The sequence below is a fragment of the Elephas maximus genome, chromosome 13 (assembly GCF_024166365.1).
Source record: "Elephas maximus indicus isolate mEleMax1 chromosome 13, mEleMax1 primary haplotype, whole genome shotgun sequence".
Taxonomy (NCBI): domain Eukaryota; kingdom Metazoa; phylum Chordata; class Mammalia; order Proboscidea; family Elephantidae; genus Elephas; species Elephas maximus.
Window position 1 is genome coordinate 79972441 of NC_064831.1, and position 12990 is coordinate 79985430.

The following is a 12990-nucleotide window of genomic DNA, read 5'->3' on the forward strand; positions in this document are numbered from 1 at the left end:
ACAAAATGACAGACAAGTGGTGGTAAAGATCACTGCCAAGGTGATAACAGTTGTAGCCACAAGAAAAGGTGAAATCTATGAGGAAATTTAATCAAGAGAAGAACAGAGCATTGGCCCAGGAAAGCACCTAATCTAGAAGAAAGAAATTCCCTAAAGGAGTCACAGAACGTGCAGTCAAGGAAGTAGGGGAGACCCAAGGATGGGTCAGTTTCAAGAGAGGAAAGAGTTTTAAAACTGAAAGTCACTAGATTTTCTAGACACAGTGTTTTTAAACTTCAGGTTGTGACCCAGTAGTGGATTATAAAATCAATTCAATAGATATTGACTAGCTTTTCTAATGAAACAGAATAAATTTGAATGCAATAGAATATATCAGAGTGCTACTCACGTAGTAAAGCATTGATCTGAGACACTTTTATTTCAATGCAGATATACACACGTGTGCCTACTGGGGACTTAATGTAAAATGCTTTTCCTTAAAAAAAAAAACAATGTTTGTAAAGATGTTTAGGATATAGGGTCCGTATAAGGTCTGAACAAGAGCAAATGCCTGAAATCAACTAATGAGCAAACAGAAAGCATGTGATCTTCCACATGGTACCCAAGGGTCCAGGCACTGGGATACTCATGTGGCTATCACCTACAGGCTCTTTATTTTGGTCTCTTCAGGGGATAAGGAAACCCTGGTGGAATGGCAGTTAAGTGCTATGGCTGCTAACCAAAAGGTCGGCAGTTCGAATCCACCAGGCGCTCCTTGGAAACTCTACGGGGCAGTTCTACTCTGTCCTATGGGGTCGCTATGAGTCGGAATCAACTCGACGGCAGTGGGTTTGGTTTTTTGGGTTTTCAGGGGATAAACGTATAAAGTGCTGCTCTACTGTCTGAGCATTGCTGCTTTCCTGCTTGCCCAGTGTAACACTAAGAAAGTAAAACCTATAAGAACAAAGGCATCTATTTTGTCAACCAATGGCTACACCTACAAAAAGCAAAAACTTAAGCTGCTAAAGTTTAAATGAGTAAGAAAATATTCAACTACTTCTACTCCAAGAAACAGAGCCCACTGCGTTATTGAGTGAACCGGGGCCCCAAAGTTAGTATCTTTTGTGGTTCTAGACTGCCTCCTTCTGGAGATGGGCATCTGTCACCCATGGCTCTAATAACTCCACTGATTCTATGGAAAAGAACTTTTTGAGAAGAATTTTTAGGGTCTTACAAGACTGTAATCAAGGTATTGACCAGGAATGGGTCCTATTCTGGAAACCCAACAGGGGAAGTGTCTGCTTCCAAGGTCAAACAGGTTGATGAAAAAATTAATTAACTTTTCTTAAAGTTTAAACCATGCCACCATCCACTTTGTTTGGGCTTCCCAGTGGGGTGTCCATGTGAGATGGAAAGTAGAAGTGTCAAAATGCTCTTCTCCACTCAACTTTCCTTGGGTTTAAATCACCGAGTGAGTTGTTTCCAGAATTTTTGAAAAATACCTTTCTCTAAGAGAACAGTAACAACAGCCAAAGGCAAAGTGAAATGGCCTACATATTATCAGTTTTCACAATGACTCAGTCAAGATTCTAGAGATCACAGGTCATTTCTACTCTCCTCTTGAAAAAAAGAAAGAAAAACTAATCTTAGAACAGTGGCAAAATTCTAAATATTCTCCTGTCAAGAATTCAGCAAAAAGCCACAAAATCACAACAATTCAATTTATTTCTTCAGTTTGGTGTGACTCTTAAGAGCCCGTACGATATCTCCAATCATTATCACAACTATTTAAAGAGCCTCTGTATGCCAAGTACTCTGCTAAGTGTCCTTAGCTTCATTACACATCATGTTTAATCTTCACAGGAACACTGGAAGGTGAAGTTATTTGTCCGATTTTTACAAAAAGCAACAGGAGGTTCCAAAAGGGTAAATGACCCATCCAAGTTTCCACAGCTAGGAAGTGGAAGCATTAGGATACAAGGATACTTCTGTCTGGCTCTAAATCTAGTGCTCTTAAACTTTACCCTTTACTTTTAACATAATTCTAGAAGGAATATAAAATATCTCTTTGTGTAATTTCTTCACCTGACAAATAAGGAATGTACAGTTTAAGAGGTTAGATGACTGACACAAGGTCACAAGATTAATATGTCACAGAGCCAATCAAGCAATCGACTTCAGTCCCCCTATTGACTCAGGGTTGTATGTGTTACAGTTTGGCTCAAGCTTCAGTGGATATAGACATTCAGGGGCAGTCTTGGAGACAAGGTTGGAAAACTGAATTGGAATCAGGTCACAGAGGGCTTTGAATGCCAGTGCTGAGTTGCTGAATTTGAATTAGAGGGCATGTGCTTAAAGCTTAGTACAGCCACTTACAAGACATGTGATCTTGGGTTCTAGATTTACTTGATTTCTCTGAAGCTCACAGATGTGGACATAATAAGATCTAACTTACAGGATGATGTCAAGAGTGTAATGACGCAAAAATAAAATAAAAAGACCACCACAATCCCTGAATCATACCATGAACCTGGTGGCACTCAATGGCACTGGGCTGGTGTAGGTCATGGAAGGCAGAACCAGGAACGAGTGGTGAAGCATACTCATATCTGTATGTGCTTGCATGTAGTGAGATTGCACAGTTGCCATCTACTAGTCAGGTTCCTATTCTCAGGTACATGAAGAAACAAAATGATCAAACTATTTATTGGAAGCCACACATCCTGTAGCCTAGATGACCATCATCACCTGTTTTTTAGTAACCTATTGCCACATAATAAATTACCACAAAGTTAGTGGCTTAAAACAACACAAATTTATTACCTCACAGTGTCTTTGGGTCGGGAATCCTACAGTCAGCTGAGTTTTCTGCTTAGGGTCTTACGGCTGTAATGAAGGTATTGACCAAGAATGGGTCCTATTCTGGAAGATCATCTGGGGAGGTGTCTGCTTCCAAGGTCAAACACGTTGTTGGCAGAATTAATTTCCTTGCAACGGTAAGACTGAGGTCCCTGGCTTCTAGCTGTCTGTTGGCTGGAGACCACTCTCAGCTCCTAGAAGCTGCCTGCAGTGCCTAGAAGTCACTCTCTCTGTTCCTTGCCATGTGGACTTCACCAATATGACTGCTTACTTTTTCATCAAGGAGAGTTTCTACAACAAGTCTTTTATGTAAGAACTCTTACATAGCATAATCACAAGAGTGGCATCACATCACATTTGCCATTTTCTATTGATTAGAAGCAAATCACAGTTCTCACACTCAAGCAGAGGGGATTACACAAAGGTGTGAACACCAGGAGATAGGAATCCTGGTGGGTGAGGGGGGCACCCTAGAGTCTTTCCAGCACCCAAATCTTCCTGCACTCTGTAGCGTTCAGTTACCAGGCTCCTAACCTTCTCCTCTCCAAGACATGACTCTCCCCAGTCTTCTCCTTCCCAGAAAGTAGAACCACCATTTGCCCAGAAACCAAACATTGATCCTTCACACCTGCTTGCCCTTATCATCTAGATCTCCCCAAGACTCAGCCACCTCCATTTCAACTTCTAGAGTGCTGTTACCACCCTAAGCCAAGCACGTGGGAATGTGATTTCTAGAGTTATTGGTCCTTGGTTGAAATTTACATTTTAAATTCCTGTACCATAAATACATATGAACTACACGACCATTTTGGATATATTAGAAAATGCAGTTAAGCAAAAAGAAAAGGAATAAATTACAATTACCCATGTGTTACCTCTTACCTACTGCCTTAGCCAGAACTGATCCATCACACCTCCTCTTCAAACTATTCAAACTAGTCTTCAGGGTGTACCAGAGTGAGCTTCTCAAAATGAACATCGATTAGGGCATCTTCACATTGCTATCTCCACACCCACTCTTGCTCTTGGATAAAAACCAAATCTGAAACAAGGTCCAGGATGTCCTACTGAGTCATCCCTCCACTCTCTGTACTTCTGCTTGTCTGGTCTTTTGTTATTCCTTGAAATATGTTCCTATCACATGTCCTTTGCCCTTGCTAATATGAAAGTGCTCTGGGCCTTTCCCTCCTCCTTCACCTGTAGCTAGTACCTCAGCCTTCACATCCTAATTTAGGTGTCCTTTTCTTTTTCTTGACCCACAGTCCAAGTCTGGTGCTTCGGTAAGTGCATTTACCTGATTTTTTTTTTCCTCTCATTCAATTATATGATTGTTTTATTAATATCTACCTCCTCCTCCAGTATGCAAATTCTAGAAAACAGGAACCATGTTTGGTATTTGAACACAAAACACAACTGAATATTTATAGAGCCCTTTCCAAAAGTCAGGCATTTGTCTAAGAGCTATAAATATGTTACTCAGTCATTCATTCATTCAAAAAACAAATGTGTCGAGTACACTATTATGCTCTGGGATAAACTGGTAAACAAAACAAAGATTCTTGCCCTCATAGGGCTTATGTTCTAGGTGATGTGGGTAGGAAAAATAGTTAATAAAAAAAAAATTTAATTACATTAAATTAGTATTCTAAAATGTGATAAATACTATGGAAAAAAGAAAAAGTAGAACAGGTTAAAGAGATCAGGTTTCAGGCATGGGTTACATGTTTCCAAAGATTGACTAAAGTAGGCTTTATTGAGAAGGCAACATCTGAACAAAGGAGTCAATATCAGAGGAATTTTCTAAGTAAATAGCAAGAGAAAGTATGTGCCAAGCTGAGAGGACAACCAGTGCAGACACTCTGGCATGTTCAACAAACAGTAAGGTGGGCAATTTGCTGGAGCCAAGAGGATGAGGGAAGAGGAGTAGGAGCCATAAAAATTAGGAGGAAAAAAAGAAAAGGCTTATAGGTAGGAGAACAGTAGGAACTGAGGTCAAGAGTAACAGAGCACAGTTTATTGGGGCCTGACAAGCACCATAAGAACTTTGACTCTACTCCACAGAAAGGATTAACGCAGGATTTTGAGCAATGATATAACATGTTTTCAGAAGATTTCTCTGTCTACTGTGTTTAAAAAAAAAAACTCTAGGGACGCAAGAATAGAAACTGGATGACCTGTTAGAAATCTATGTGGAGCAAACCAAATCCAGGAAAATATAAAAAGGATTAGACACAGTAACCAAGTGTAATTTATCCTAAGAATACAAGGTTGGCTTGAAATTGGGGTGGGGGGGAGGATCAAGGTAATACACCATATTAATAGAATAAAGGATTAAAAACAAATCATCATCTCAGTAGATAAAGAAATACTATTTGATAAACTCCATCACCTTTTCATGATAAAAACACTCAACAAACTAAGAATATAAGGTGATTCTATCAAAAATGGTTGAAGAATGTACCATGGACTGCCAGAAGAAGGCACAAATCTGTCTTGGAATAAGGTACAGCCAGATATATCCTCAAAAGAGAGAATGGCAAGACATCGTCTAACATACCTTGGACATGTTATCAGGAGGGACATCATGCTTGGTCAAGTGGTGGGTCAGTGAAAATGAAGAGTATCCTCAATGAGATGGATTGACACATGTCTGCATCAATGGGCTCCAACATAGCAAAAATTGTAAGGATGGTGCAGGACCAGGCAGTGTTTCATTCTCTTGTACATAGGGTTGCTACGAGCCATGGATAGTAACAAATTATGGATAATATTGTGAAGAATGGGAATTCTAGAACATTTCACTGTGCTCATTCAGAACCTGTACATAGACTAAGAGGTACTCATACTGTGTGGTTTAAATTCAGGAAAGATGTACGTTAGGGCTGTATCCTTTCACCATACTTATTCAATTTGTATGCTGAGCAAATAATCAGAGAAGGTAGACTGTATGAACAAGGACACGGCATCAAGATTGGAGGAAGACTCCTTAATAACCTGTGATATGCAGATGACACAACCTTGCTTGCTAAAAGTGAAGAGGGCTTGAAGTACTTATTGATGAAAATAGGACTACAGCCTTCAGTATGGATTACACCTCAATATAAAGAAAACAAAAATCCTCACAACTGTATCAATAAGCAACACCATGATAAACAGAGAAAATATTGAAGCTGTCAAGGATTTCACTTTACTTGGATCCACAATCAATGCCTATGGAAGCAGCAGTCAAGAAATCAAATGATGTATTATCTGCTGCAAAAGACCTCTTTAAAGTGTTAAAAAGCAAAGATACCACTTTGGGGACCAAGGTGCACCTGACTCATGCCATGATAATTTCAACCACCTCATATGCATGTGAAAGCTGGGCAATGAACAAGAAAGACTGAAGAAGAACTGATGTCTTTGAATTATGGTATTGGTGAATAATATTGAATATACTATGGACTACCAGAAGAACGGACAAATCTGTCTTAGGAAAAGTACAGCCAGAATGTTCCTTAAAAGTGAGAATGATGAGACTTCACCTCATATACTTTGAACATGTTATCAGGAGGGACCAGTCCCTGGAGAAGGACATTACGCTTGGTCATGTAGAGGGTCAGCAAGAATGAGAAGGATCCTCAATGAGATGGACCGGCACATGGCTACAACAATGGGTTCAAACATAGCAACAATTTTGAGAATGATGTAGGACCAGGCAGTGTTTTATTTTGTTGTACGTGGGGTTGCTATGGGCTGAAACTGACTTGACAGCACCTAACAACAACGACAACAACATTCTGATAAAGAGCTCTATGAAAAACCATGGCTAACATCATCCTGAATGGAGAGATAGTAAATGCTTCTTCCCTAAAATCAGGAACAAGACAAGGATGTTTACTCTCACCTCTTCTATCCAATATTGTACTGGAGGTTCTAACTAGGATAACTGGGACGGGGTGGGGGAGGGGAGGGAAGAAAGGAAGGAAGGAAAGAAAGAAGGGAGAAAGGACGGAAGGAAAGAAGAAAGGAAGAAAAGACATGCAAATGGGAAAGAAGTAAAACTATATTTGCAGATGACATAATCTTGTATGCAGAAATTTCTAAAGAATACACTAAACTATGAAAATTAATAAATTCAGAAATGTGGCAGGGTAAAAAAAATCAATATACAAAAATCAATTTTATTTCTATAGACTATCAATGAACAATTCAAAAATAAAATTTTTTAAATAATCACATTTATAATAGCAGTAAAAAGGGAATATACCCAGGAATAAATTTCATGAAAGAAGTGCATGGCCCTTAAAACATAAAATATTGTCCAAAAAAATTAAAGATCTAAATAAATGGAAAGATATCCCATGTTCATGGATTTGAAGACAACATTGTTAAGATGGCTATACTCTCCAAATTGATCTACAAATTAAATACAATCTCTGGCAAGATCCCAGTTGATTTTTGTTTGTTCTTTTTTATCTAGCGGAGATTTTGCCAGAATTGACAATATGACCCTAAGATTCATATAGAAATGTAAGAGACCCAGAATAACCAAAGACTCTTGAAAAAGAAGAACAAGGAGAAATCATACTTCCCAACTTCAACATCCACTACAAAGCTACAATAATCAAGACAATGTGGTACTAGCATAATGATAGAATATAGGGATCAATGGACTAGAATTGAGAGTCCTAAAATAAGCCCTTACATTTAAGTTCAAGGATACCAAGAATATTCAAATAGGATAGACTTTTCAACAAATGATGCTGAGACAACTGAATATCCACATGCAAAAGAATGAATTTGAATCCTTACCTCACAAAAAAACTAACTCAAAATAGATTATAGAGCTAAAATTCCTAGAAGAAAACAAAAAACAATAAAAAAAAAACCGTTGCTGTCAAGTCAGTTCCAACTCATAGCAACCCTACGGACAGAGTAGAACTGCCCCATAGGGTTTCCAAGGAGCGGCTGGTAGATTCAAACTGCCGACCTTTTGGTTAGCAGCTGTAGTTCTTAACCACTGTGCCACCAGAGCTCCATCATAGGAGTAAATCTTCATGACCTTGGGTTAGGCAAGGTTTTTTTAGATATGACACCAAAAGCACAAGCTACAAAAGTTAAAAAGATACATTGGACTTCATCAAATTTTAAAACTGGGGCATCAAAGGACACCATCAGGAAAGTTAAAAGATAATCCATGGAATGAGGGAAAATATTTGCAAAGCATATGTGTGATAAGAGTCTGCAGCTCAGAATATAGAAGTCCCTGAGTGGTGAAAATGATTAACATTCTCAGCTCCTAACCTAAAGGTTAGAAGTTTGAGTCTACCCAGAGGTGCCTTAGAAGAAAGGCCTAGTGACCTACTTCTGAAAAAGCAGCCACTGAAAACCCTGAGGATCACAATTACACACTAACACATATGGGGTTGCCATGAGTTGGAGTCAACTCAACGACACCTGCTACTGGTGCTCATAATATGTAAAGAACTCTTGTTAGTTGCCATCAAGTCAGCTCCAACTCATGGCAAACCCATGTACAACAGAATGAAACGCTGCTGTTCCCATGCCATCCCCATGATCACTAGCATGTTTGATTCCATTGTTTCCCCTCAGCCTAGGAGGTACATCTTTCAGTATTACAGAGACAATATTCTGAGTGATCCATAAGGTTTACAGTGGCTGATTTTCAGAAATAGAGCTCCAGGACTTTCCTTCTACTCTGTCTTAGTCTGGAAGTGCTGCTAAAACCTGTCCACCGTGGGAGACCCTGTTTGAATTTTAAATACTTGTGGCATAGCTTCCATCATCACAGCAACGTACAAGCCACTACAGTATAACAAACTGGCAGACAGGTGGTGGAAAGAGCTCCTACAACTCAAAAATAAAAAGACAAATAATCTAATTTTAAAATGGGCAAAGGATTAAAGTAGGCCATTCTCCAAAGAAGTTATACAAATGACCAATAAGCATATGAAAAGATGCTCAATATCATTAGTCATTAGGGAAATGCAAATCAAAACTCCATAGCCACTACAAAAGCTATAATAAAAAAGACAGATAATAACAAGTGTTTGTGAATATATGGAGAAATTGGGACTCTCACACATGGCTGGTGGGAATGTAAAGTGAAGCAGAAACTTTGGAAAACAGTATGGCAGTTCCTCAAAATGATAAACATAAAGTTACTATTTAACCCATAGCAATTCCACTCCTACATATACACCCCCCAAAAAATGAAAACACACATTCACAAGATAACTTGTAAATTAACGTTCATAGCAGCATTATTTATAATAGCCAAAACATGGAGACAAACTAAATGTTCGTCAAATGGTTAAATGATAAATATAATGTGGTATATCCATACAACGTAACCCTTTCAAGGCCCGTGGGGTATATGATATCCCACTCACTTTTTATGCCTCTGGAGTTCTTTGGAAAGAAGGTAGCCTGATTTTAACATTTAGCCTCAAGGTGGGAGCCTTTAGAAATGTATAAAACTCCAGAACCCTGAGTTGGAACCTCATTTCTGTGTAGATTGAACATTGCCTTAGGCGATGCCTCCTGGATGTGTGAATTTTCTAAATTTTTGACAGTTTGTCTTTATTTCTGTGAGATAAGCCTCCACACTGTTTCCCAGCTATATATATACATATATATGTATTTTATATATATATATCTCTGTGTGAGAATATACTTATCATAAGAATAAGCTACTGCCAGTTTTCAGTCACACTGGCCATTTTCTACTTGACACCATTCATTGTTTCCAGATGTTACTGGCTCCTTGCTTTTCTAGCTTCCGAACAGTAAATAATGCCTTTGCAATTAGGAATAATGCATTGCAATGGTACTTTTCAAGAGGCTGGCATTCCTGTAAGTTATTCTTACCCTGCGTTCAATCTTAGGACCCAATCATGGCTTCCCCATAGCAGGTGGAACGCACCACTGTGAGCAGTTCTGCAGTATATTCCAGGGCAGCTGTTTCTGCTTCTTAGCTGCTAGTACTGTTTCTTATAACGAAGAATACACAGTAGTGGTAATTTTCCTGAGATTCAAATTCCTTTAGTTTTATTTATTTGGCCTGTAAGTACTGCTTTTGCAGTAATGAAGAATACATTATAGTGGCAATTTTTCTGAGATAAAAAAAATTCCTTGGTTTTATGTATTTGGGCTATAAGTACTGCAGTAAGGAAGGATGCATTGTACCATATTTTGAAAAATTTCATGAAAAATAAAAGAGTAAGAAGAAGGAGACTAGAATGAAATGTATGTGCAGTTATTACCAAGTGCCTTCATGTGTTACCTCTGGTTTTGCAAATTTTCAAGAAGTAAAATTTTAAAAGATTTAAAAAAACGATTTTATCATTAACTCATATCAACAGGATTTATATCATCCAGGGTCTGTGGGACAAATGATATCCCAGATAATGAGTATCAAAATCCATAACTCATAACAAAAACTCTGAGCTGGTCCTTCAATCAACATGCCTTCATTGGGGAAAACACATAGTATCAACAAAAATTCAAAGGAGAAAATAATTGGGTCTTGAAAGGGGTAGTACAATTCAGCCATAAAAAGAAATGAAGTGCTGATACTTGCTGCAACACGGATGATGCTTGAAAACATGTTAAGTGAAATAAGTCAGTCACAAAAGACCACGTGTTGTATGATTCCATTTGCACGAAGTGTTCAGAATAGGCAAATCCATAGAGATAAAAAAAGTAGATGAGTGGTTGCCAGGGGCTGGGGCGGGGAAGAAGGGAAAGGAAAGAGGAACTAATACTGTCAATGAGATTTATTTTGGGGATGTCAAAAATGTCCTAAAATTAAATAGGAATGATGGTTGCACAACCATGTGAATGTACTAAAAACCAATGAACTGTATGCTTTAAGTGGGTGGATTTTATGGTATGTAAAATATATCTCAGTAAAGCTGTAAAAAAAGAAAGAAAAAAAAAAAGAGGAGGGGAAGGGGAGAGGAGGAGAAGGAGACGGAAGCTGTATGGTCATCCAGCAAAGAAACAGTCATGTCAGGACTGGGATGGCAGCTGCGGAGTGGTGAGAAGTGGCCTCCTTCCAGATACTTTTTGAATGTAGAGTTAACAGAATTTCTTGACAGATTGCTGTGAGAAGTAACGTTAACTCAGTTATTTCTCATGACAATCCCCATTTTACAAATGAAGAGACAAAGGTAAGTTAACTGCTTGAGGCAATAACGTTAGAAAGCAGCAGAACTGGAACTTGGCATCCAGTCCGTCTGACCCCGGAGTCTGTGCACTTAACCCCTGATATCCAGCACCATGTTGAGTATTGGGGCCAACAAGCTTCTTCACAAAGTTTTCCAGAAAGAAGAAAATAAGTGGCCCTAGAACTTAACCCTAGAGCCGTGCTAGAGTTGGGAGTGGTGTGTGTGTGGGGGGGGGGGTGGTGGGGGGGTCTGCAGCAGAGAGAGAGAAAGAGAAAAGGGAGCTAGCCAAGTAACAGGTGGATAAAGCAGGAGGACCTTTACAAGGGATTGAACATGTTGCTGGCAGAGCGCGGTTGCCCAGAACACCATCTGGTACAGCCCTAGCCTCCTGCCTGGCTTGAGAGGGAATAGCAAGATGGGTACACACACACACACACACACACACACACAGAGCCAGCATACCAAGGGAAATGAATGACAAACAGAATTTGCTAATCACCATTTTCAAGGGAGAAAAGGAGAAAACAGAAATTGAAACTGAGATGACTCCTGCTGGCCAAAGGAAAGAAAAGCCATGAACACATGGTGCGAAGGTTGGGCAAGATCCTGAGCCCAGTGTGGAACTTGTCCATTTCTCTCTGGAAAAAAGAAAAATAAACAACCCCTCCAACCCTATCCAGATGCTCTCAACGACAGCTTGTGGGAGCCATAATCAATCACAGGGAATTTTTATGAAGAGAAGTTGAAACGAAGACCTCAGACTGGTTTGGTAGGTGACAGGCAGCAGGGAGTGGAACAGAGGGGGGGCTTCTGCCTTAGACGGGAAGCCAGGAGCACTGAGCAGCAATCACAGCTGGGAGGGACCCCAACTCGGCTGGGGTTGTCATAAACAACTCTGCAAAGGGAAAATGAATGTAAAGTGCTCCTGGGTCCACAGGCAACAGCATCATGACCAAGGGCTCAGACAAAAGCCTTCGAGAATCCCCAGAACAAGGAAGGGAAAGGTTAAGGTCTGGGGGTAAAAAAGCAGGGTAGAGATCACAATAAACCCTCATAAACAGGGAGCCTGTTTCTGTGTAAGGGTGTGATTTCTCAAGTCAGCACTTGACACAAAAATTGCCCTTGAACTTCCTTAAATTATTCATAAAGTAGAATATATGGATGTGTAAATATAATCCTGTAATGCATTATGTATATATAAATGTATAATTGGTAAGTATATAAGTAACGAAGCATATATAAGCAAAATAAAATTTTACAGAATGTGTGCTATACTACTGCAACAGAATGGTCGCTATGCCATACATTTAGTAGAATAAATGTTAAATAAGTTAAATGTGCATATGATGCAATCTACTCTTAAAATATCTGTACACACAAAAGGAAAGACATGGCATCCTATCCTAAAATTCTTGTTCTTCTCAATGTTATCCATAATGTGTTGTCATATACATAGTCGAATGCCTTTGTGCAGTCAATAAAACACAGGTGAACGTCTTTCTGGTATTCTCTGCTTTCAGCCAAAATCCATCTGACATCAACAATGACAACCCCTTGTTCCATGTCCTCTTCTGAATCTCGCTTGAATTTCTGGAAGTTCCCTGTTGATTTACTGCTGCAATTGTTTTTGACTGATCTTCAGCAAAATTTTACTTGCAGTGATATTAATGATATTGTTTGATAATTTTCGCATTCTGTTAGATCACCTTTCTTTGGAACGGGCACAAATATGGATCTCTTCCAGGCAGTTGTCCAGGAAGCTGTCTTCCAAATTTCTTGACATGGACGAGTGAGCACCTCCAGTGCTGCCTCCATTTGTTGAAACATCTCAATTGGTATTCTGTCAATTCCAGGAGGCTTGTGTTTTGCCATTCCTCTCAGTGCAGCTTGGACTTCTTATTTCAATACCATTGGTTCTTGACTATATGCTACTCTGAAATGGCTGAATGTTGACTAATTCTTTTTTGGTATAGTGACT

The 12990-nt window shown here is 39.2% G+C and overlaps 1 protein-coding gene across 9 annotated transcripts in view; it reads right to left on the minus strand.

Moving 5' to 3' along the window:
• AGBL1 (AGBL carboxypeptidase 1) overlaps positions 1–12990 on the minus strand; it is a 1130253-nt gene that overhangs the window by 979937 nt on the left and 137326 nt on the right. The gene's annotated exons all lie outside the window — the stretch shown is intronic.